A 24873-nucleotide genomic window follows, 5' to 3' on the forward strand; every position below is an offset into this window, starting at 1 on the left:
CATGTGCCAGGCACAGCGATGAGTCTCCTCCAGGCATTAACTTATCTTCCCAACAATCCCAGAAGGTAATTTCTATTACATTTCTCAACTTACTGATAAGGAATTCAAGGTGTAGGATGGTGTCACCTGATTAAGTGTCACGTGATATGTGAAGTACCAGATCTACAGCTCCAGTTCTGGAAGGTTCTGGAGCTTTTAGCCATCTCACACTGCCACACCCCGAGAGGTCCCTAGTGTTTCCCTCCCTCCTATGTCCTCTTAATTTGTAATTAGTCAATAAGCAAACAGAATTACCAAGTTTAGTTACCCATATTAAAAAAAGAAAACCTCTAACGGTTTCCGAATATCTATGGAAGATCTTCACAATATTGCCCATGGCACAACTTTAGGAGCTTCTTCACACCAGATTCCATGTGAATAGGACCCCATGGACTTCTACCACATGTGGGCCCTGGCCTTCTAAAGGAAGAACAATTTAAGACAATGTAGACAAGATGTATTTTAAAAAGCTAATTTTAAAAGTAGGCATTGTGTGCACACAGTACAATATTCATAAAGTACAAAAGACCATAGAATGCTAAGTAAGCAACCAGCAATCCCCTTTCTCCCGGAGGAAGCAGTCATTATTACCAAGTTTTGTGAATCCTTCCAGAGAGAGTTCAGGCATAAAGAAACATAAAAAATATATTAAGCAGGCTGGGCACGGTGGCTCACGCCTGTAATCCCAGCACTTTGGGAGGCCAAGGCGGATGGATCACAAGGTCAGGAGATTGAAACCATCCTGGCTAACATGGTGAAACCCCGTCTCTACTAAAAATAAAAAATAAAAAAAAATTAGCTGGGTGTGGTCGTGGGTGCCTGTAGTACCAGGTGCTTGGGAGGCTGAGGCAGGAGAATGGCGTGAACCCAGGAGGCAGATTGTAGTGAGCCGAGATAGTGCCACTGCACTCCAGCCTGGGCGAAAGAGTGAGACTCCGTCTCAAAAAAAAACAAAAACAAAAACAAAATATATACACACACACACACACACACACACACACACACACATATAATACACACACACATATATATATATAGAGAGAGAGAGCAATAATTTAAGGACATTTTAGATTTAGAAAATTATTGAAAAGCTTTTGGGACACTGACATTAGATTATCAAAAATACCAAGGTCTTTTTGAATGAAATCTAGTTATTTGCAACACACATGATCATCTGAATACAGGATTTTTCACATCTCTTTTACTTAGCACAGCAGTAACAAGAAAGAAAACAGAACAATATGAGGCAATGATGTAACTGAGAGATCTAAGACAAACGATAAAGCATGGTTAATGAAAAGCTCATGTGTGTTAGACTAATAGCAACCCTGACCGAGGATAACACCTGTTCCACACTTTTCAGGCTTGTCCGGCCAGCTATCTGATGACAGTTGTCAGGATTGGCTTCTGGGATGAGAGAGCTGATTGGAAAAGAAAAGATGGTTGGGGAAAAAGAGGAAGGAACTAGTTCTTTGCAAAGGAAAGGGAATTTCCTTCTTCATCCCACCTTCCAATCCAATCACAATTCGCTAAACAGAGTGGGGAAGGGACTGCTCCACTCTGAATGCCTGCCATGCTCACAGTCTTTCTTCTGCATTGACCTCATCACTCTGACCAATGCAAAAAGAATCAGGGTGGGTGTTCAGCCTTTGTCTGAACAAAGGCAGGGAGCCATGTAGAGCCTGTGAGTTGACCTGGCTGCTCGTGAGGCACTGAAGAGTGACCAACTAAGTGGTAACAAATTCCTTTCTCATAGAGAGGGTGAATGTGAGACAGAGAGAGAGAGTGAGTCAGTGGTTTGGAGCAGCAACAAAAGCCAAAGGTCAAATAGAGGCAAGGCAGTAGGAGCAAGCATGAGTAAGCAAAAGATATGAGGCATCGAGTGCAGAATGAAGCCAGTGGGCGGCAGAGGATCAATAGAAACAGAGACAGAGAAGAGTTGAGTTGTCATAACATCAGCAGAACACTGGATACGTGATAACAAGCATCTTCTACTCCTGCACTACAATCACCAGGCCTCTAAATCTCTTGGTACCCCCAAAAATGTTCCAATTATCTGTGAAGTTTGCTACAGTAGTGACTGAGGTTGAGACATCTTCCTGTCTTTTTCCAGTCTTGTGTATTCTATAACAAACTTTCATTAATATGGTAGGTAGACTGTTGCATTGGTGGCCCCAGGAAGCACCTTTCCCAGTATCCATGCCCTTGCATAGTCACCTCTCACAATGGCTGTGGGCTTGGCCATGTCACATGCTTTGGCCAGTGGGATTTTTAGCAAGCAATATGTGAACAGAGGTGTGATGACCATTTGCACACTGTAGCTTATCCTCTTGTAATGTTCCCTCTGGGAAGTACGAGCCATACTACTGATGATAAGAAGCTAGTGGAAAGAGACGCTGGGAGATGAGAGACCATCCTGAACTCTGGCCCCAGCTGAGCTCCCAGCTAAAAACAGCTGAGCCAGTGACTTTTTAAACTACACGCAACAGAAGAACCATCCTGCCAACCCTGAGGATTATGAGAAATAATAAACTGTTGTTGCTTTAAGTCACAAAATTTAGGAATGGTTTATTATAGCCATAGATATCTGCAATAATGAATTAAGATAAACTGAGATTGGCTGTTTCTTGCAACCAGAAACATACTAACAGGCACATTTAGGAGGACTGATGATCCAAATGTGCAGGTCTCACGGCTGAACCTAAATTAGTAAATAGTGTGGTGATGTAGACTTCTCTTCAAAACGAATCTATCCTTTTTGGTTTTTCTAGATACTTCTCCATATATATGTTGGTGCAGCCAAAGGGCACATACTTAACTTACATTTCTCACACAAACTTATAGTCAGAATAAATAGAAGGTGGTTAACACTGACCATTATTTTAGCATAATTGTAAATTATGTCTAATTTATTGTCTTAGGCATTATATTAATTTATTTCTAATGTAGAATAGCAAAGATTAAGGTAGAGAACAGGATGAGAGAGTCCAATATTGTTAGTCTACCCCTCCTACTTTCCCATCTCCATGGATCATACTAGAACTCTGACTGAGCTCGCCTCAGCTTCTATTCTTCTCACTGTCCCACAAGACAGGCAATCTGGGGAAAGCAGGGAGGAGAGAGGGGCAGGCCAAACCACAGGGACAGGCCTCTTCCTTCCTCATAAGGTCCACTTCTCAGCTGATTCCCTTCAGATTAGAAAATAGAAACAAAGTTCCATTTAAAAACAAAAATGGAAAGTAGGAAACTGCTCTAAAAGTGAGGTCTGAGAAATGAAAATTTAATTCTGAATATGGGTCTTCAGAGCAACATATTCAGAAACATTTGTAGAGTCACTGAAACAAGCTCTAGCTGTATTTATCTTCCTGTAAACTGAGATTTCTACAAATACCACTGAGAAGATGTAAAGATTGGAAACAGTTTATTAAAAACTTCAGCAATAAAAGGCATAATTGTAAATTATGTCTAATTTATTGTCTTAGGCATTATATTAATTTATTTCTAATGTAGAGTAGCAAAGATTAAGTCTACAGGATGAGAGAGTCCAGTATTGTTAGTCTACCCCTCCTACTTTCAGGATATTAATATTCTAAACATGCTATACCTTATCCACTTGTCAAGAAAACAACACATGGCAAAATGGCAGCCATTTAATAGTAAAAAATAGCATTTTGAAATGCCAGGCAGGCTAGCCACTTTTGAAAAATATTGTGTCACATTTCAAAGATAAACCCCACTATGCTTGCTGAATGGTATGAACCAGTCAAGGTAGGGATGCAGTGCACAGGTCAAAATCTCAATGTGTACTCCTTTCCTAATGAGTGTGAAGGGTAGTAATGCAGTGAGAAGACAGAGCAGGAGAGAGAATTAACCTCATGGTAGAAGTCCATGGGGTACTATTCACATTCTACTCCAGTAAGAAATTAACCTAGAAGTCTCAATGCTTACATTATACAGTTGATACTTCTGTTCTGTTGTCCAGTGTGGGTGTGCAGGCACCTCTGCTCGAGGCTGACAGAGGTGCCACCATTTTGTGATGCTGCATCTTAACAAATGTCTTCCAAAGTCCATGCTCTCTTGCTCTTACCTTCCTCCAACTAGAAGTGATACACACATCTTTTGCTCACAATCCATTGACCAGATATAGTCAATGACTCCAATCACCCGAGAGTCTGGGAAATGCTGGGGTGTGGGTGGAATATTTAGTGAGCGCTAGTATTTCTGCCACAGGGAGCATGGGCTATTCACAATCAATCTGAAGTGCTTTTTCTGGAAAGAGTTTCAGGGTGAGATCCTAGTGGATGGCCATCTTATTGTTTCATTTCGGCGATTAGTCAGGGAGCAGGATGATGATGATGATGATGGGCTGTGTGGGTGCTAGCTGGTTGAAGCTACCTCCTCTGTCTTCCTCCCAGATGCATCTATGAATCATTCTTTTCTATAACTTGTGCTTCCCCCAAACAAGGGCCTGAGCATGTGGGTTGGGGAGGCAAAAGGCCCAGATTTGCCAAACTCAAAGGGTATCACTCCCAACATGTCACAGATTTCTATAATCTTCCCAGCCACATTTCAAAATACATTCTGCCAAGGTATCCAGGCTCTCTGTAATCATAACAGAACCAGGAAAATGAGAAATAGAGACGGACATGACATGAAGAATTGTATTTTCCACTTGCTATCAGTGCAGGGAAAGGTATATTTTCACAAACCAAATAGCTGAAAATTCTTCATTCCAGCCAGAGGCTGTTCCATATAAAGAACAAATTTCAGTCACTTACTGATATGCATGTTGTATTATAAAGAACTTGCCAGCAAAACAGCAGAGTAATGCATGAAATATTTAACTCCTGGTGCATTTAATTTTCTTTATACAGGCTATGTGAATATCTGCCTTTATAAAAAATAATCAACGAGTGGCCATTTGTTTGCAAGAAAATTTATCAGGTTTACCCCAAAGAGCATCCCTCTCCCAGGCATTTAGAATATAAATCAGTTTCTTGGAAGTTAAATATTAACTCCTCAGGAGACCATGTCCTCTGTGAAAGGTAAGTACACAAAAGCATGAATGTTAGAAACAACATTCTCTGTACTGTGAGATTTAATCAACCCAACAATTTAAGAGCTTTGGAACATTCTGCTGTCTCTGCTCAATTCTGCTGTCTGTGACTTCTCAGGAACCACTTTTTCTATAAAACCACACTCTCTTTTCACCACCACTTAAATGGACTCCATAGAAAGAATATATTCCATTGTGATGATTTGAAAGACATGTCAATTCAAAGAGCAGTTTAGGTAGAAATAGAGCGACCACACAATCCACAATTCCACTGCTCGGTATATACCCAAAAGAAGGGAAATCAGTATATTAAAGAGATATCTGTATTCCCAAGTTTGTTGCAGCACTATTTATAACAGCCAAAATTTGAAAGCCATCTACATGTCCAGCAACCCATAAATGGATAAAGAAAATGTAGTACTTATATATAATGGAGTACTATTTAGCCATAAAAGAAAATGAGGACAGGCTCAATGGCTCATGCCTCTAATCCCAGCACTTTGGGAGGCCGAGGCAGGTGGATCGCTTGAGCTTCGGAGTTCAAAACCAGCCTGGAAAACAAGGCAAAACTCCATCTCCACAAAAACAAAACAAAACAAAACAAAAAATAAGCTGGGTATGGTGGCAAGTGCCTATAATCCCAGCTACTCAGGAGGCTAAGGTAGGAAGACAGCTTGAGCCTGGGAGGCAAAGGTTGCAGTGAGCCAAGATCGTGCCATGGCACTTCAGTCTGGGCAACAGAGCCAGATCTTGTTTCAAAAAAGAAAAAAAAAAGAGAGATCCTGTCATTTATAACAACAAAATAAGCCAGGCATGGAAACACAAACATCACATGTTCTCACTTATTTGTGGGATCTAAAATTCAAAACAACTGAACTCATGGAGGTAGAGAGCAGAAGAATGGTCACCCGAGACTGCGAAGGGTAGTGGGAGGGTGGTTGGGGTGGAAGTGGGGATGGTTATTAGGTACAAAAAAAACTAGAAAGAATGAATAAGACCTAGTATTTGATAGCACAACAGGTTGATTATAGTCAATTATTTAATTGTACATCTTAAAATAACTAAAAGAGTATAATTGGATTGTCTGTAACACAAAGGATAAATGCTTGAGGGGATGGATAACCCATTTTACATGATGTGATTATTATGCATTGCATGCCTCTATCAAAACAACTTATATACCCCATAAATATATACACCTACTGTGTAGCCACAAAAATTAAAATTAAAAAAAATTTTGAAGTTTTTTAAAAAAGAAAAAGAAAAATAAAACCAAAGAGCGGTTTGAAATGTCCTCAGGTAGAAGTATTTTTGGCCAAAGTATCTAGCCTCCTAGAAGAGTCAGGACAGAAGAGCCTCTGGTTTTTATCAAAGTTGCTTGATAAGAATGTTAAACCTAGAACGACTGCCTCTCTGTGTCTTTTCAGTTTAATTTTCATGGACAATTTTGTGTGAGTAAACGGAGTATTTATTTTCTAAAGATAAATATTTATACCCTCTGGAAAGAAATATGGGGAGTAAGAAAAAAGTGAGATAAGGAGGACAAAGGAAAAGCAAGGAAAGAAGAAATGTCATGGAAGTAATACATTTCCAAGTTATGTTGTGCTTATTCTTATCATTTTTATTCCGAAATTGTGGTAGTCCACAAATAAACTGGGCTAAAAATACTTACAAAAAATAATTTCTTTAAATATATTAAAGGAATCACAAAGATTTCAAAAAAGCTTTACTAGAAGATTCCCTGTAAGGGATTATGCTTTGAAGGTCTCTAAGGTCTGCCTTCCTAGACTTAACACTGAATTATGAGAGCCAAATCTGCTCTAATAGAAATGGAGTCAAATAAACCAGCCACCAATAATGATGGTCACTGAGATGCCAGCACAGAGGGAAAAACCAAGACCAGAAATGGGAAGACAGCTAAAAATTAGATCCTTTGGGGCTGCTGGTTGTTGGGTCTAGGCACAAGCAGGAATGGGGAAGTGAGGACCAGCCACAATGTGCTGTCTCAACCAAGGGAAGAATGAGGTGAGCAGGCCATGCAAGTTTGCCCAGTCCCCTCTCAGAGAGGAGTGGGCTTAGGACTCTCAGCTGAAGTTGCGCAGTGGGTTCTGAGTGGCATCACTTGCTGCACCTGTGTCCAGTGGGGCCAAGTTGGATAGTACGAGAGGCAACATTCTGGGGAGAAGGTGATTCAAAAGTCTGGCAGAAGTGAGCTATGATCACATCACTACACTCCAGCCTGGGTGACAGGGCAAGACTGTTTAAAAACAAAATTAAAAACAAACCAGAAAGCAGAAAACAAAAGCCTGCAGAGCATCCAACAGAGTTTACAAATGAAAGGATTGGGTAAAGAAGGAAATTCAGGGAGGTGGCAGCAGAAAGACTACCAGGGAGACCACTAAGAATAAGATTTGAGACTAAGGGATGTGGGAGACAGAACCTACAGATATCGTTAGAGCTGGAAAGAATAACTGCGTATAATTTTTGTGAGGTATTGGGTGTGGGTGTTGCTCAGGAATGGGCAGAAGAAAAAGTCCTACTCCTGCGTGGTCAGCTGGCTGAGGATTAAGCGGCAAAGTTGGGTGGCTTCTTGCCGGTCAAAGTTGAACGCACCTCACTGAGCAGCTTCTTAAAATGTCCAGTTAGTCTGTCTGAGGAAGGCTTTCCAAATTTAGGTTTCTGTCTCCTTTGAGAATTTTAAATAAGACTATTGTAGGCCCTTGCTAGAGTATAAAACACTAATTGTTGCTCTCCAACTCCTCTCACAAGCCTTGCAGAGAAAATAGTTTTTATTTTTTGGAAGATCTAAATGTATTCTATTCTATTCACATGTATTCTCAAACCTAAAATATAAGTTAAAAAAATACCCTTCCAGAAATAGCTGTAGCAGGCCTGTTAATACTCAGCAGGAGCTTGGTTTTAACTTCTGTTTTTTTATCAAAGTTGGTTATAAGAATAAGAGGTAGATAAATCTCAGTGTCTTCTCTGTCCATTTAACTAAGTCAAGACACCTAGTTCTTCTGTACAGATTCTGTAAATTGGACTAAGCCATCAGACAAGCCATCAAGCAAGATGCAGGAAAAACAGTCATGTTTGAAAGATGTACTTTGGTTTGAACTGAGAGCAAGGGTTTGGACGGAGATGAGCTGTTCTTTATACATTTCTGCGAAAATGTTGCTCAAGATGGGGAAGCTACATTGGATGCTGAGCATTTAAGTGGAAGGCAAGCCTACAAAATTGAGAAGAAAGTGCAGGCTGCTGTGCAGAGGCAGGAATGTCTGAGCAGACTTTCAGACCAGGACATTTCTAAAATGACAGAACTTAAAGGGAAGAGTTGTCATTTTTACTTAGAAGCTTTCAAGCTGCAGCATTATCTCAGCGTCTAAGAGCACTTAGAGTTCTTGGTAGGACTGGCTTCAAACATTTTATTAACAGCATTTATTGGCTACCCGTTAAGTTTTAGATGCTAGGGGGGATTCAAATATGAATTCAACATAATTCACACCCCTGAAGTGCTCTAAGCTGGGCTTGGGAGCAGGCAGTGAGCTGCATGAGAATATAATTAAATGCAAAACAATGTGGTAAGTGCTCCACCAGGAGCTGGATCTAGGTCCTATGGGAGCAGAAAGTAAGATGCATCCAATTGTGCTCAAGACGGAAGAGGAAAGACTCTGGGAGGTGAAACACGAACACTACCTTGCCTTGGAAGAGTAACAGTAATACTCCAGGGAGAGAAGAGGGAAGCCGTGAGTAAAGTCCAAGGGTATAGTGTGTTTCTGGCAAGTGCCCAGAAGGGGATGAAGGATACCAAGTGAGGGTGGTGAGGCAGAAACGTAAAGTTGGTGGCCGTTGTAAGGAGACATAAATGCTGTTATTGAGTTTTGTTTTTATCCTAATATCAGATGAGTTTCAAAGTGCTAAGCTGGCTAAGTGAGTAAAAGAACTTTACTTTCAAAAGGACTATCAAGGGTGCCATCTTCTCATGCAGAGTGAAAAGTGCAGGGAATTTTAGAGGATTCAATTAAATTTTACTCAATCACCTGAAAATCAATTATGTACAGATCGATGGATGCCTGAGGCTGGGAGTGGTCAGAGAGAAGACTGATGGCAAATAGGCAGGGGGGAATTTTTCTGAGTACTGTGCTCAGTAGCGGGGATGACAGAAGGCTGTTGGGGCCAAGTTGCAATTATTTACAATCACAACAATATACTCAGCCTCCTGCTCCTATCACTACCCTAACCATGAAACCACAAAGCTACCAGAGACTGCCAAATCCCTGGCTGTGGCATCCAGGCGATTGTTAGTCATTGTTCTAAAGAATAAAAGTTAATAGTTTTTCCATCCTTGGCATAAAACACAAGAGAATATCTCATGACCTTGGTTAGGTAAATTTTTTAGCTATGACACCAAAAGAAAAAAACTGATAAACTTAACATCATCAAAATTAAAAACATTTGCTCTTCAAAAGAAACCAATAAGAAAATGCAAAGACAAACCGCAGACTATCTACAAATCATATAGCTAATAAAGGACTTGTATCTACATCATGTAGAAAAACTCTTACAACTCAAAACTAAGAGGACAAAACAACTCACTAAAAAGATGGGTAAAACTTTCATTAGAGATTTCTCCAAAGAAGATATACAAATATCTAACAAGCACATGAAAAGATGCTCAATATCATGTATCATTAAGGAAATGCAAATTAAAACTACAATGCGATACTACCACACACCCACTTGAATGGCTATATTCAAATAGACTGATGATGTCCATTGTTGGTGAGGCTGTGGAGAAACCGGAATCCTCACATATTGCTGTGGAAAAAACAATTTGGCTATTTTTTGTTTTTTGAGACAGGGGCTAGCTCTGTTGCCCAGGCTGGAGTGCGATAGCATGATCTCGGCTAAGTGCAATCTCTGCCTCCTGGGCTCAAACCATCCTCCCACCTCAGCCTCCCAAGTAGCTGGGGCCACAGGCATATATTCTACCATACCCACCTAGTTTTTTTATTACTTGTAGAGACAAGGTTTCACTATATTACCCAGACTGGCCTCGAATTCCTGAGCTTAAGAAATCCACCCATGTGGACCTCCCAAGTGCTTGGATTAAAGGCATGAGCCACCATGCCCAACCTGGCAATTTCTTAAAAGTTAAACCCTCACTTACCATACAATCCAGCAATTCTACTCTTTTACCTAAGAGTAATAAAAACATATAACAACACAAAGACTTGTATGCAAATGTACATAGCAGCATTATTTATAATAATGAAAAATTGAAAACAGACCCAATGCCCATCAACTAGTGAAAGAATAAGCAAAATGTGGTATATTCATATAATGGAAAAGTATTCAGCAATAACAAAGAATGAACTGCTGATATATGCAACAACATATGCCATGGATGAAATCTCAAAACTATGCTGAATAAAAGGAGCCAGACACAAAAGACCATCTATGATCCTACTTAAACAAAATCTTTAGAAATGCAATACTAGCCATTACTGGCTATTTAGAAATAGCCAGCATGGTGGTTCACACCTGTAATCACAGCACCTCGGGAGGCCAAGGCGGGCGGATCACTTGAGATCAGGACTTTGAGACCAGCCTGGCTAACATGGCAAAACCCAGTCTCTACTGAAAATATAGCCAGGTGTGGTAGTGCACGCCTGTAATCCCAGTTGCTCTGGTGGGTAAGGCACAAGAATCACTTGAACCTGGGAGGTAGAGGTTGCAGTGAGCTGAGATCACACCACTGAACTCCAGCCTGGGCGACAAAGCAAGACTCTGTCAAAAGAAAAAAAAGAAAAAGAAAAAAAGGAAGAAAGGAAGGAAAAGAAAGAGAGAGAGAGAGAGAAAGAAAGAAAGAAAGAAAGAAAGAAAGAAAGAAAGAAAGAGAAAGAAAGAAAGAAAGAAGAAAGAAAGAAAGAGAGAGAGAGAGAGAGAGAAAGGGAGGGAGGGAGGGAGGGAGGAAGGAAGGAAGGGAAAGAAAGGAAGGAAGGAAGGAAGGAAAGAAAGAGGGAGGGAGGAAGGGAAGGAGGGAGAAAAGGAAGGAAGGAAGGAAGGAAGGAAGGAAAGAAGGAAGGGGAAAGAAGGAAGGAAGGAAGGAAAAAAAGAAAGAAAAGAGAAAAGAAAGAAAGAAAGAAAAGAAAGAGAAAGAGGCTTAAGAAATCCACCCATCTGGACCTCCCTAGTGCTTGGATTAAAGGCATGAGCCACCATGATAAGCCACTAATCAGAGAACAGATTAGTGGCTGCTGGGGCCTGGGGTAGGAAAGGAGACTGACTATAAACAGGCAGGAGGGAACTTTGTCAGTCGACGGCTGTGTTTTGCAGTTAGACTGGGGTGAAGTTTGCTGTTAAAAATCCACTAAAACTCACCAAACTACACTTAAGATGGGTAGATTTTGTGGTATATAAATTATACTTCAACAAAACTATAAGTTACCTGGAACATCCTGTGCTTTCCAAATCAAGACACCTTTCAGAGGATATACTCATAGCCTTTGTCCCCGATAAGTGCTTTCAAATATAATACTCTAGTCCCAGTATAAATTCAATATACCTGTTTCTAAATACAGAATATAAAGCGATACTGACAGAAATGGCAGACATATTAGCATATGAATCTAAATGTATTATTGAAAGAGTGGTTTTAAGAGAAGTGTAGACAGTAGCCTATTCTAATGAAAATAAATAATGTCAATGAAAATAAGCTACATTTGTCATTTTCGTGAAAAAGTTATTTCTATCACCATCTGCAAATCCATTTCCTTAATAAGAGTTCGTGACAATTTTCAGGATTTCTTGAAATGATTTTTATGATATATTAAGACTCACTTCTACATAACCTTGATTTCAAATCAAAATTGCTTTTAACTTCACATTCACTTCCAGCTCATCGAAGGTATGTGAGCTACTAAACCTAAGTCACGCAGAGAGGATCAGTTTCATCAAGCGTCTCAGATGAGAGCGTTCACACCCTTCTCTTCTTCACGTGCCACACTGCCTCCTCCTTGTCTCCACTTCGCCTGGCGTGCTGAGGATTATGAACACTTTTCAAAGTCAATGCTACCGATTTCTATCTTCCTAAGCAAAAATAAGCCACCAAAAGTAGAGATTTATAAAAGAAAACAAGCTCAGACTCAGTTTCTGAGAAGTCCATTTCCTCACACAGAGAAGGAGTCTGGGTCTCTGCCTGTTGAAGGAGGTGGTTGTCTGTGTGCTGCGATGGGAATTCTGCCAGTTTCCTTCAGCAATTAACACCCTCAGCTTCAGGGTTGAAACATGCTCCAGGTTGTCCTTTGGCTGAAAGCCCGCTAAAATGGCAATAATTCCCTCTGATCACAACAGCCTTGTGTGTGGTGCTTTCTCTTAATTATTCCTCCTGCCCCTGGTCCTTCAGCTTCACATTATTCCCATTCTCCAAAAATTCTATTCTTCACTTCCTTCTCTTTCCAGCTTAGGTCCCATGGGGCACCCTTCATTTTTCTGACCAGCCCTCTCAACTCCTTTTCCCCCTTGTTTTTACACCATACAGTCTTGTCTAGGGAAAAACCCTAATTCTGAACAGTTTTGCCTATAAGGACATGAAGCCCAAATTTCCCATGTGACAGACCCACGTGGGAGAAAGTGAAAAAAGTAAAAAGAGGATAGGCTGTTGAGTCAGAGCCTAGTTTAAATCCTGGTGCTGTCACCTACAAGCTGTGTTGCACTGGTTATGTTCAACAAGCTCTGTGTGCCTTAGTTTCCTCACCTGTAAAATGGGGCTAATTTACCTACCTCCAGGGCTGTTGAGATAAGTATGGAATGAGCATAGTGATGTGGCAGGAGCTTAGTGAACCCTTAGTAAATGGTGACTGTTAAAATCACAAGGCCTATCATGACACAGCCTCTGTGTACATTTCTAGCCTTCTCTATTGTTGTTCACAAGCCTAACAAACAAGCACTCCGATGTCCATGTTCACTGTTGTTCTCTCAACCCAGTCTGCTTTCTCCACTTTCTACTTGGTTCCTATCCTCCTTGTGGCCTGGATAACACCTACTTATTCCTGGAGACTCCACTAAAATGTCAACCATTAGAACTGCACTGTCAAAAACAGCAGCCACTAGTCAAATGTGGCTACTTACATTCAAATTAAGATTAATGAATATTAAAAATCCAGTTCCTCAGTCACACTGTCCACAATTCGAGTGCCCAACAGCCACGTGGGGCTGGCTAGTGGCTACTGTGTTGGGACAACACAGAATGGAACATTTCCATCATCACAGAACGTTCTATTGGATAGAGTTTCTCTAGAGGAAAATGTCTTTGTTAACCCTCTCCTAAAGAACTCATGTGTACTTTTATGAGCGTACTCATCACTTCCTATAATGAGTGTTAATTCTTTCACTCGATAAATTGTGAGCTTTTTGAAGTACCACTTAAATTCATATGAATTTGCTAAACGAACTGTGGAATAATTAGTTAACAAGCCTTTTTAAAAATCAAAGTCAAGTAACAACAGATGCTGGCGAGGCTGTAGAGAAATAGGAACACTCTGACACTATTGATGGGAATGTAAATTAGTTCAACCATTGTGCAAGATAGTGTGATGGTTCCTCAAAGACCTAAAACCAGAAATCCCAGCAATCCCATTATTGGGTATATACCTGAAGAAATAGAAATCATTCTATTATAAAGATGCATGAATGTGTATGTTCGTTGCAGCTCTATTCACAATAGGAAGGAGATGGAATCAACCTAAATGTCCATCAGTGATAGACTGGATAAAGAAAATGTGGTACATATACACCATAGATACACCATGGAATACTATGCAGCCATAAAAAGGAATGAGTTCATGTCCTTTGCAGGGACATGGATGGAGCTGGAAGCCATTATCCTCAGTAAACTAATGCAGGAACAGAAAACCAAACACCACATGTAAGTGGGAGCTGAACAATGAGAACACATGGACAAAAGGAGGTAAACAATACACACTGGGGCCTGTCAGGGGTGGAGGGAGGAAGAGCATCAAAATGAATAGCTAATGCATATAGGGCTTAATACCTAGGTGATGGGTTGATAGGTGCAGCAAACCACCATGACACACATTTACCTAAGTAAAAAACCTGCACATCTTGCACATGTACTGCAGAACTTAAAATAACATTTGAATTTTTTTAAAAACTTTTTGAAAAGTTCTCAAGTTTTCTTAATTGTCTGGTGGCTCAGACCCATGAGGAAAGAGTGCCTGACATCTCTGCTCTCAGAACCTGGTCCTGACTGGTTTTGTCTAGTTTTGCTTCCTATTCCGTTTCTCAAACCATTCTAATCCTTAACCCATTCAGGCAAGCCACACCCTCCACCACGTGACCAGGATTTCTTGACATCCAAGAAAGGGCATTAAACAATATGGCTTCTGAGAAAACATCTAATATCAGACAAGTCATTGAATATAAAAGTTCATCTCTGTACTCACAGTGCCAGAGTCAGTGCCTGGCCCACAGTAAATACCTAATGAATACTTATCAAAAAAAATGAATGGGGTGTTATTTTATCAGGGACTATAATCTTAGGCAGGAATGAGGTACAAGGGGAGAGATGCTGGAAAGGAGGGAGAGCCGATATGGAGGAGTACTGAGTTGGCGAGTGTGACTTATTGTTCAATCCACAGACCACACTCCCAAGAAGGTGGATAAATGGCAGCTCGGAACCAGCCCTGCGATGGAGTGGGGAAGCGAGAAGAACTTACTCCCAGGATGTGCTTGGTCTAGGATTCACCCCCTTGCACCTCTGGGTGTGCATTCCAGAGCGTGGGCATTAGTGGAGTCTGCAGTGATGTCAACATGGGAGCACTGGGTGGGAGATGAGAGGGGTACTGGTGTGAAATTGGCTGGGGCCCACACAGAGCTGGAACAAGAGATGGGGAGGCCGAGGCTCTGGAGCGGTGCATAAACAGGTGTTGGGCACAATGTATATAAATTAACCTTTTAAATTATCTATCATCATGGGCAGGACTTGAGAACAGAAGATAGGCTATTTGGGGAAGGTTTATGATGTGGGGTGTTCTCATATTCAATTCCTGGCAAGGTTCTAGGTACACTGGAAGTATGAATAAAAATCAACTGGTTGATTGCATAGAGGCATCTGAGCAGTCCAGTATGGTACTAGCTACTAGGTTCCTAAAGGGGGACAGTGATGGAGGGGAAGTGAATGTGGGGACATAAGGAGAACTGGTGGACAGAAAGGGGCTGAAAACAAACTTAATCCACTTTACAATTTTGTCTGGTCCAAGCTGACTTGGAAATATTCCCTATGTCCTCTCCTTTGTTCTGAAAGCACCCAGTACCCCTTCCAAAGTTTCTTCTTTAATAAGATTTCCCAATCGTTATAAAACCCACTTAAAACACAGGTAAAGGTTGTGCTCCTAAGGATCAATAAACTCGACTTTCCACTAGATTTTCCTAAAGCCAAAGCACTGCTCTCTCTGTTTTCAGCATATATCACCACCACCTAAGTTAGGTCTGTTGTCCTGTAACTAGACAGTATAACTCTATTTTGCTCCACACATTGTCTACAGCTGACAGGTATCATTTGGAGAATAAAATTAGCAAATGTTATTGCTGTGTCTATTTATATTTTATTAATCAACAGATTTTTAGCAAATTTTGGTTTTATCTCCATGAATCATAGACTTGAAAGGCCAAAGACACTCCAAGGAATTCTTTATTTTAGCATCTTCTTTCCAGGCAAAAAGACAGGGCATATCCATTAGAGTTGTTGTATTGGACCCCTTGTGTGTACCACTTCAAAATCCTCTCAGTTGCTTCTCTTATTTCAGCCACAGCTGTAGAGACCTGTTTTCCTGGAGGCTTTGAGCAGCTTGGCACAGGTGGCCTCAGTGGCCTCACCTTGACCCTCATGGGGATCTCTTGCTTCCTGCCTTAGGCATCTCTAATCTTTGGTTAATATTTCTAGAAATCCACTCTGCACTCAAGCATAACCCAGCAGTGCAGGGGAGTTAGTGTTGTGAGGGCCACTCTAGACAAATGAAGATCTGGAGTCAGTGGATAAAAGCACTCCATTTCATCCCTTGGCAGACAGTTCTGAAACACTTCATAAACCCTTTCACCAGTCCACTGGGATCAAACAGCCAATGCAACGACGCAGGGTTGTGTTGGCTCCTCCCCTGTCTGTCTTCCACTCCCCCTTTCTGCATTTCTGCTCCTGAGGATCACATTTCCAAACAAGCTACTTATGCACAAGCCCCCAAATGCTGAGCCAGAGACTAAGGCTTGTGTATAAGTAGTCTCTGGCTCAGCTTTTGGGGAACCCTAGACTAACACAAGTGGTTGGCAGCATTAGATTGGGTTTGCAAAATCTCATACCCTGGATTCATGCTCCAAGAGTGCATCACCCATGATTGACCCCTTGATGCTCCCACCACCTCCCCTACAGAAGGGCTCCTCAGCTACAGTGATATGGGGTGGGGTGTGTGTGTGTGTGTGTGTGTGTGTGTGTGTGTGTGTGTGTGTTTGATGTGTCTATTTTTTCCAAGGCTGAAATAGGAAACAGGAAAAAAAGAGACATTCCCTGAGAACTTTTGTGCCTACCCTTGTTTTGGTTCTCTCACTTGTCTCCTTTATAGAAGGAGGACACAGATTTAGAGAGGTCAGATAACTCATCCAAGACCACCCAGCAAGAATTTAAACTAGAATTTGAACCCAGTCCTGTGGATTCAAAGTCCATAATCTTTCTACAGCATGGGAACAACAGACAAGTCATTATTACTATAAGTCTTGAGCATCCTTTTTCTTCCACACATATTTCCTGAAGATCTATAGGACACACTTTATATAAGGCATGACTTGTAGATGTGCAGTTTCACTCTTTTCTGGGGTCATTTCTTCTCAGGTCTCTGCATTTGGTCCTCCTCCATCTCCTTTAGAAAACAAGGCGCTGAGCTGCTTTTCCTGGCTCATTTCAACTCTCAGTTTAAAAAGTCTTCCGCTTTTTGGCTAGATTTTCCCCTTTTCTTCCTCCACTGGCTCACGTACTTTCACCACGAAGCCCCTTGGCTTATCTTTTAATTCTCCTTTGCCTCATTAGAAGCATAACTACAGACTCCCTTGGTGCGAATTCCTTCATTCTAGGCAAAAGTGCAGAACCTACCACGTGGAGAAGCATTTCCCAGACATCTTCAATGTCTCTTCAAGCTTGGCTACCAGCTTGACTTGGGGGAATGCATAGGAAGGAAGGTGAACATCATAAACCCATGGAGACGACCAACACAACCCTCAGCTACCAAGCTGCTTGGTTAGCGTGAGGGTCTCGTCTCTATGGCCCCCACAGGAACCAGGTGGATGCCCTGTGGCAGAAAACCCCCAATTTCATCTCAGGCTCTAGATTCCAGGAGGAATAACCAAATCATATTATCTGATCTGTCTGCTTTATTTCACTGCGTTCATGAAGCACCTTCACAGAAAATAATTTCATTACTTTCCTTGCCTATTGCTTTTTCTTTTTGTTCAGAAATGAGAACTGATGTTTTTTCCCTCCAAGTGTGGGATGAGAATAACACTAACTCCAAAGGTTAGAAAGAAAGAAATCCTCTGTGCATGAATGACACAAATAGTCGGGCCTCTTCGCTAACAGGTGCAAAGGGCCATAAGAGCCAATTACAGTGTATGGCCCTAACTCCGAGCTTCCGCATCAGGAGGTGCTGAAACAGCGCCTGCCTGCTTCCTGCCAGCGCCATCTGGCAGGTGCTGGTGTGGCTCAGTCACGGGCCAGGCTGTATAATTGCCTCAAATCATGGGGTGCTTCTCTGAAACCCTTACCCCTACCACGAGCACAACTGTCACATAGAAACCACTTAGGAAGCTAGAAGTCATTCATCTGACCCACTCCACTGAGCCTGGCTCACCGGCTTATGGGATGACTTAATCAGAAAGCTTATTTTCATGTTGGGTGGGTGCCACCAGCAAGGAACACATGTTAGACAGCTGAAAGTGACCTGGGCCAGGCCTCATACCAGTCCGGCAATCTGAAGAGTTCTTGAACTTCATTTACCCTATTATACACTCAAGTCTTCCTGCATTCAGTCTTTCCATATTGCATTGCCTGCTGTTTTTAAAACATACCATAATATTACTACTATGTTTAATACTATGTATATGAAAATATAATATGGCTTAGCATCTTTGTTTCTTTTTTATTTTTTGAGACGGAGTCTCACTCTGGCTGGAGCGCAGTGGTGCAGTCTTGGCTCACTGCAACCTCCGTCTCCCCAGTTCAAGCGATTCTCCTGCCTCAGCCGCGCAAGTAGCTGGTATTACAGGTGCTGCCACCACACCCAGCTAATTTTTGTATTTTTAGTAGAGATGGGGTTTCACCATGTTGGCCACACTGGTCTTGAATTCCTGACCTCAAATGATCTGCCCGCTTTGACCTCCCAAAGTGCTGGGACTACAGGCATTAGCCTCCGTGCCTGGCCTGCATCTTCTTTTCTACTTCCTGTGTAAAGCCCTCTTTTCATTTATCTAGGAAGACATATTTAATGCTGCATTATTTTATTTTTAATTATGCTTATATTCTTTATAAGCTGAGTTACATGTTTTCTTGGCTTAATCAAAAAAGATACTGCACAACTTGGACTATGGGGAAATCACAAGGACCTTAAGGTCACTGGGTCTCACCGACAACACAGGTTATTCTTCTACCTTTCCTTAAAATGAGCACTCTAAAAATGGTCCAGCAAACTGGAATTTCAGAAACATCTTCATGCTCCATACCAATTGATACAATATTTATCTTAACTGGCATCAATCATTTATACATCTATCTTTATTAGTCTCCTAATGGCAACCTATTGCTTCCTGTGGGCCTCTTGGTAGTTAAGACTAAAAACAAAGACAATTTCTCTGTTCCTGTAATAAACACATAATAACTCTTTTTCCCTGGGCTGTCCTCTCCTAACCAGAAATCAGAGCCTGTATCCAGTCTTATTAATTGACCTGGTTGAGTTTCTAGGTTTCTAATTCTATGAGTTTTGGGGGAAAGAAAAAGTTACTCTCTTTTTAAGGTATAAGGAAAACACAACAATCTCAATACCTCCTCTTTCCTCCAACAGCAGATGAATAATAGAGGTCTCCAACTGGACAGAAAATGAATGCTGTCCTTACATTTGTGTAAGAGGAGCCGAGACATCTGGATGTGAAGCCCCATCAAGTGCTCCCGGGGGCAATGGCGGCACCTGTGGAACCTCCAGCAGCTCATAGAGCCCCACCTTCTGAAAGATGTTAAGAGCTGAGTGTGCAGCAGCCATGGCTCATACAGGGCTTCGGGAGACAGAACCACATTTAGAAAGTAAATCTGTGTGACAATACCCAGGGCACATTCCCAGCTGTCCCTGCCTTTATTGTTTGTAGGGCCCTGGTGCTTTGCAGTTCTCCTGGATCCTGTATAAACCCTGGAGCTTTCAGATATAGGCTAATGGAATATCCTTGCCCCTGGGGGAAGGCTATACTGGTGTCCTCACCCTTGACTTCACGGTGATGGTGGCTCACCTTGTAGATGGATCCCAATGTCCCTGTGAGACATAGATGATTTCATAGCACAGCTTTGTTGGGGCCTATCCTGATCTGACCCAGTTTAACAGTGGGTAGAGTCCTCCATGCCTTTCTCCATCACCTCCTAGCAACCAGTTTCACACCTGACCTCTATTTTATGCTTTCCAAATTACACATGAAAATTTGGCTTCCTTCTGGAAACTCCTAAAGTGCAAAACACTCATGTTTTTAACTGTTCCCTTCCTATTATAATAGTCACCATATATTAAGCACTTACTGTGTGCCAGGCTGTCTGTGCCAAGATATTTGCAAACATTAGCTTACTTTATCATTACAGGAGTTCTCTGAGATATTATTATTAACATGTAATGGCTTGTTAACACAAAGTTTCACAGATGCTTCCAGAATTCACAAAAAACTGTACACAGTGTCTTTAAGAATTAGCTGGCACATTTGTATCCTGATGAAAGCATTCTCTTTTAATCATGCCCTTCTTATTTGCCATACCTTTTACAATAAAATATACCATTGATGTTTAGCTAAATGAAAGCTGAAGAAGAAAACTGGTGAATGAAAAAGTCAGTGGTCATGAAAGTGCTAGAAATATTCAGCAATTTGAATAGCTCTGAACTGTGTAAAGCATTTGAAATATTCCTTCCCCCTACCTATGAAGTGATTTTCATTGTTTTTCATAAATTTTTCTTTTTCATAGTATTAATGTATTGTATGTATTTTCAAATATTTTCTCATATATAAAAAGTGCCATTCCACAGTGTTCTTTGTAAGCTTTCCCTCACCTCATTGTTTTGGATGAGGCTTTATGCTTCTCAAAGCAGTAAGGTAACAGATAACACAGAAGGCATGTGCTGGCACTCCTATTCAGGTTGGCATGGCCTCAACTATTTTGAGTCAAATTTCTGTCTAGTCTAGCAGGACCATTCCCTAAAGTTGTATCTACACTAGGAAGGCAGATATGAAGAAATGCTGCTATCCTACCCATCAGAATAATGTAGGCTTTGGGGTCCTGGGCTGGTAAAGCCTGGGTATGATGGCTAAATTGAGCTGTTCTTACCCGGATGAGGCTTATGGTCATCTGCTCTGTCTCCAAAGGTAATGGGTCACTGCACATGAGGTTGACTACACTGCACGCGCATGTGTGTTCTCTAAGTAAATTTAAATGATGTTTTTTTGGGGGGGAATCTGAGCTCAAAGAGATATAGTTCAAATCAGATCCAGTGTCTTTTCTGTCTCTAGGTGCCCAAAATTGCCAGAAAGAGACAATCTCTTACCTTCTGAGAAATATCAATCATTCCCTATGACTCACACCAGCTTCTATATTTAGAACTGGGTCTCCTGCCATCTGACCCAGGCCACAGATGAATGGGTCTCTGGCCATCTGATCCATATGCCACACTTCAGGCTATGTTATCCCTAAGCCCACCACATCCACTAAGGATTGAGGACAAAGGAAAAAGAAAGGGCCATCATCTTTATGTGTCTTTTAAAGGACATTCCTGTCAGTAAGCATAAAGAGTCTAAGATTTTGCCCCACTTACAAACTAACATGTTAGCCTATTACAGTTTTATAGAGCAGAGGACAGAAATCTACTAGGTCAAAGACAAAGACTTTATTCCATATAGCAATAGCAGTAGCCAGAGTATCAGTAATTTCTGGAACTGGTTCCTAAGACTCCAATTATTCCAACACGGTGTTATAAAGAGGGCCGCATGACACCCACACACACAGCAGACTGCATTACATGACAGAAAACTCTGAGCTTAGGGAACCAGAATCTTTTATAATAAGCAGTAAGCATCCCTTCATGCTCTAGAAGGAGACACTTTCTCTATCACTTAAGGCTACTTATTATACAAATGTTATTTAAAAAAGCAGCTCTGGAACAAAAGGCAACCAGCGCCTCTGCTTGCAAGATCTGTGATAGAACTATAGAGAATTTTCTCCCAAGAATCCTTTGATTTTGCTGTTGCCAGCTATAGCAAAAAGGCACACTGTGGCTTTATAATATAACAATTGCTCCCTCAATAGGCAACCGCACACTTTCAGTCAGGGTTCTTGGGCACTTGGCTTTGGGCCCTAAGAATCCCATGGTTTCCAAAGAGAATGTAAATATGAATAATGATGTTTGATTACATGTGTCTGTATAAAGGTATTCCACTTTGAAAAGTAACATAGGAAAAAAAAAAAACCCCAAAAGGCCCACTTAAAATTTCACACATATTTTAAAGGTAAATGGTTTTATTCCTTATGCTTTATTTGAATTGGAACACTGCATTTAAATTTTAGCATGTTCAGGTTCTTTAGAAAGGAAAGATACGTTTACATATAATCCCAGACAGAATATAAGAAAGACTCATCAAAAGAGAATTCTAATTCCAGTCAAGTGACCCTCTTTCTACAAATTGTTAATTAAAAGCTCGAGGGTAAAATAGGACAAAAAACCCATTTATTCATTTTCAGATACAGCTCAGTTCTTCCATGGTATAACATTATTTTCCCTAGGGCAGTTTTTATATTCATACATAGGAACTACTTTAACAAAAATATTACCTGTTTAACTAGAAATCTATACAGATAATTAAATTCCTGCTATTTCACACAGCTGCCTCCAGTCTTATGGAATAAATGAGTACACATCAGGATTTTTAAACATTGAAGCTTATATTTAGCCATTTTCTCATTAATATCTTGGATAAGTAAAATTCATTTACACAGCATTTCTTCCCTTTTAAAGAGCAATGTTTCCTGTTTACTCTGCACTTTTAAAGTGTAAACACAACATTCTTGCCATAAGAGATAAAAATATATTCTCTTCAAAAAAGTGCTTTTACATGAATAAAAAGGAAGTGTATTCAATTTTGTAGAATCACCACAAACAGAACTTAAAAATCACACTAGAAATAGATGCTAACAGAAAGCTGTGAGTTTCCCTGCAGACAGGAAAAGAAGCAGTGGATGTTCCAAGACTGGGGATCCTGTCAATGGCTGGGTCTGCTCAGTCGTGTGCAGTGCTGTGAAAGGGCTACATCAGAAATTCCTTAGTAAAAGAGTAAGTGAGAGTCAGAATCTAAAGGCTATGCCTGCCTTGGCAGCACATAAGCGGACGCCTCAACTGTGCAGAGATGGTTGGCATAGCCTCTGTGCAAGAGAAACACAAGCCCACAAAGTATTCCATGCTTCTGAAAGTGCCTAAAAGATGTGGGTGATGGTGTCCACAATTCCCACCATCTCTTGGCTATTTCAGAGCGAAGAAATGAGGGAGGGTGGGGAAGAGGACATGCAATGAGCAAGTCTTTTGTTTTTAAAACATATCACCACATTCTCTATAGGATTGTTCAAAAGTGTTAGTGTAAATTTAGTAAAAATGTTGAGGAAAGAAACGCTGATGGCAGCCTGGTAAATTCAGTCATGTGAAATCCAGCTCCTATGAATGGTTCAATACCTGAAACTGTATAGAGGCATCTTCATTACTCTTCTCACATGCACAGCACTTTGTGCCAGGCGCTGCTCTCCTGCTTTACAAATATTAACTTCTTTTAATCCTCATAACAACCTTATCAAGTACTATTATTATCCTCGCTTTACAGAAAAGGAAACTGAGGCACAATATATGCAGGTTGTCCACAGTCATACAACTGATAAGTAGCGGAAACAGGACTTGAGCCTGGGAAGTATGGCTTTGGACTGGGACTACAGGGAGCAAATGAGGCATTTACCTCAGATGCAAAGGCCAGGGAGGCACTCAAAACTCGAATCATGTCTTAGTGCTGTATTTGAAAGAAAAAAAAAAGAAAAACTCAACAGTAATGCAAAATAGCCATTTGAACAAGATAACAAAAGTTTAAATAAAGACAGGATTGGCACTGCTGATTTTTCCCTTTTGTCTCCGGTTTCAATATGACTTGGCAAGGCACTGCTTTAGAGTATGTTTTATCTTCTAGGGCATAAAACCTCCTTTTTAAACATCTTCATAGCTCTTCTTCATAGCTCTGATTTCACTTTGTAATTGTACAAATACAGTGAGTTTGTTTGGTGACTGTCTCTTCTCCCTCTAGATGTAAACTTTATGAGACCAGGGGTCGGTCTGTCTTGGGTCACCTTTCATCCAAGTCATGAAGAAGGAAGGGTCTTACTGGCAGGGAAAGGATAGGTGATGGGGAAGGGGTCCAGGTGTCCTAAGAAGGTAGGGACATGCCCCCTACAGGTTACACACTCGCATATGACACAATTCTATAAAACTGGAGGAACACACTAAAAAGGTAATGAATACAAAGCTAGATAAAACTGTAATGAGTTATATGCTTGAATAATAAACTCCATTAATCAGTCAGGTAAATAATCAAATGCCTACATGCCCAAATCACAAAAGAAATGGGGTTCAAAGCAAGTTAGAATTTCTTTCAAAACTAAAAATATGATGCAGATCCTATTTCATCCTGTAGCTATGGGACCCAGCTTTTATCACTTTTAGGAATAGCAAGGAGTAAATGAAATTTTCTAGCCACATAAAAGGTTTTGGAAGTGCTGGAAATCTTAGCAAAGCTTCCCTAGACAGTAACCATACTGTACTTACACACTTATCTAATCTTACAGTGCAAAGGAACATTGGTTCTTTCCTTTGTGTTCATTAGAGTTCAAAATGTTTCAGCAGATACAGCTTCCATTATCTTCACAACCTATCATGAGCTTGGAAAATAACAGCTTTCCCTATTTCATAAATCACTCTTATTCCTATTTTGTGAGGAGTCATTTGGTTGGTTACTTGAAGGACTATCAAATTGGAAAAGGCAACATGATAAAAGCAATAATATGAGACTCAAAAATAATTCAATAGGAAAGCCAATCATTGTTTCCAGTACATTCTGGATTCTGAGTTGGAAGTGGGCTTTAGGGTTTGTCATAAGAAAACTACCTGGTGATGCCTTTGCATGGTCCTTCAGAGAGAGAAAAGACCAAGCATTCCCCTTCAAGGTTCCCTTCATGTGGAGGCTTAATAATAATTAATTCACTTAATAATTCACAGATAGGGAGAGGGTTTCACAGTTAAATCTGAAATTTAAAAGGGCTACTTATGCTGAATTTCTGCTACTGAGACTTTAAATAGCCAGGTTAACATAGTAACAGACTTTTTCTTTAAGATGAGCACCTCTGAGCACACAAATAACTATACTAATTCAAGATCAAGAAGTGGTCTACACTT

At 40.8% G+C, this 24873-nt stretch overlaps 1 protein-coding gene across 50 annotated transcripts in view; it reads right to left on the reverse strand.

Moving 5' to 3' along the window:
- Nucleotides 1-24873, reverse strand: part of NRCAM (neuronal cell adhesion molecule) — a 305104-nt gene that overhangs the window by 97461 nt on the left and 182770 nt on the right. The window lies entirely within an intron of this gene.

This window comes from Macaca fascicularis, chromosome 3, assembly GCF_037993035.2.
Source record: "Macaca fascicularis isolate 582-1 chromosome 3, T2T-MFA8v1.1".
Lineage (NCBI taxonomy): Eukaryota > Metazoa > Chordata > Mammalia > Primates > Cercopithecidae > Macaca > Macaca fascicularis.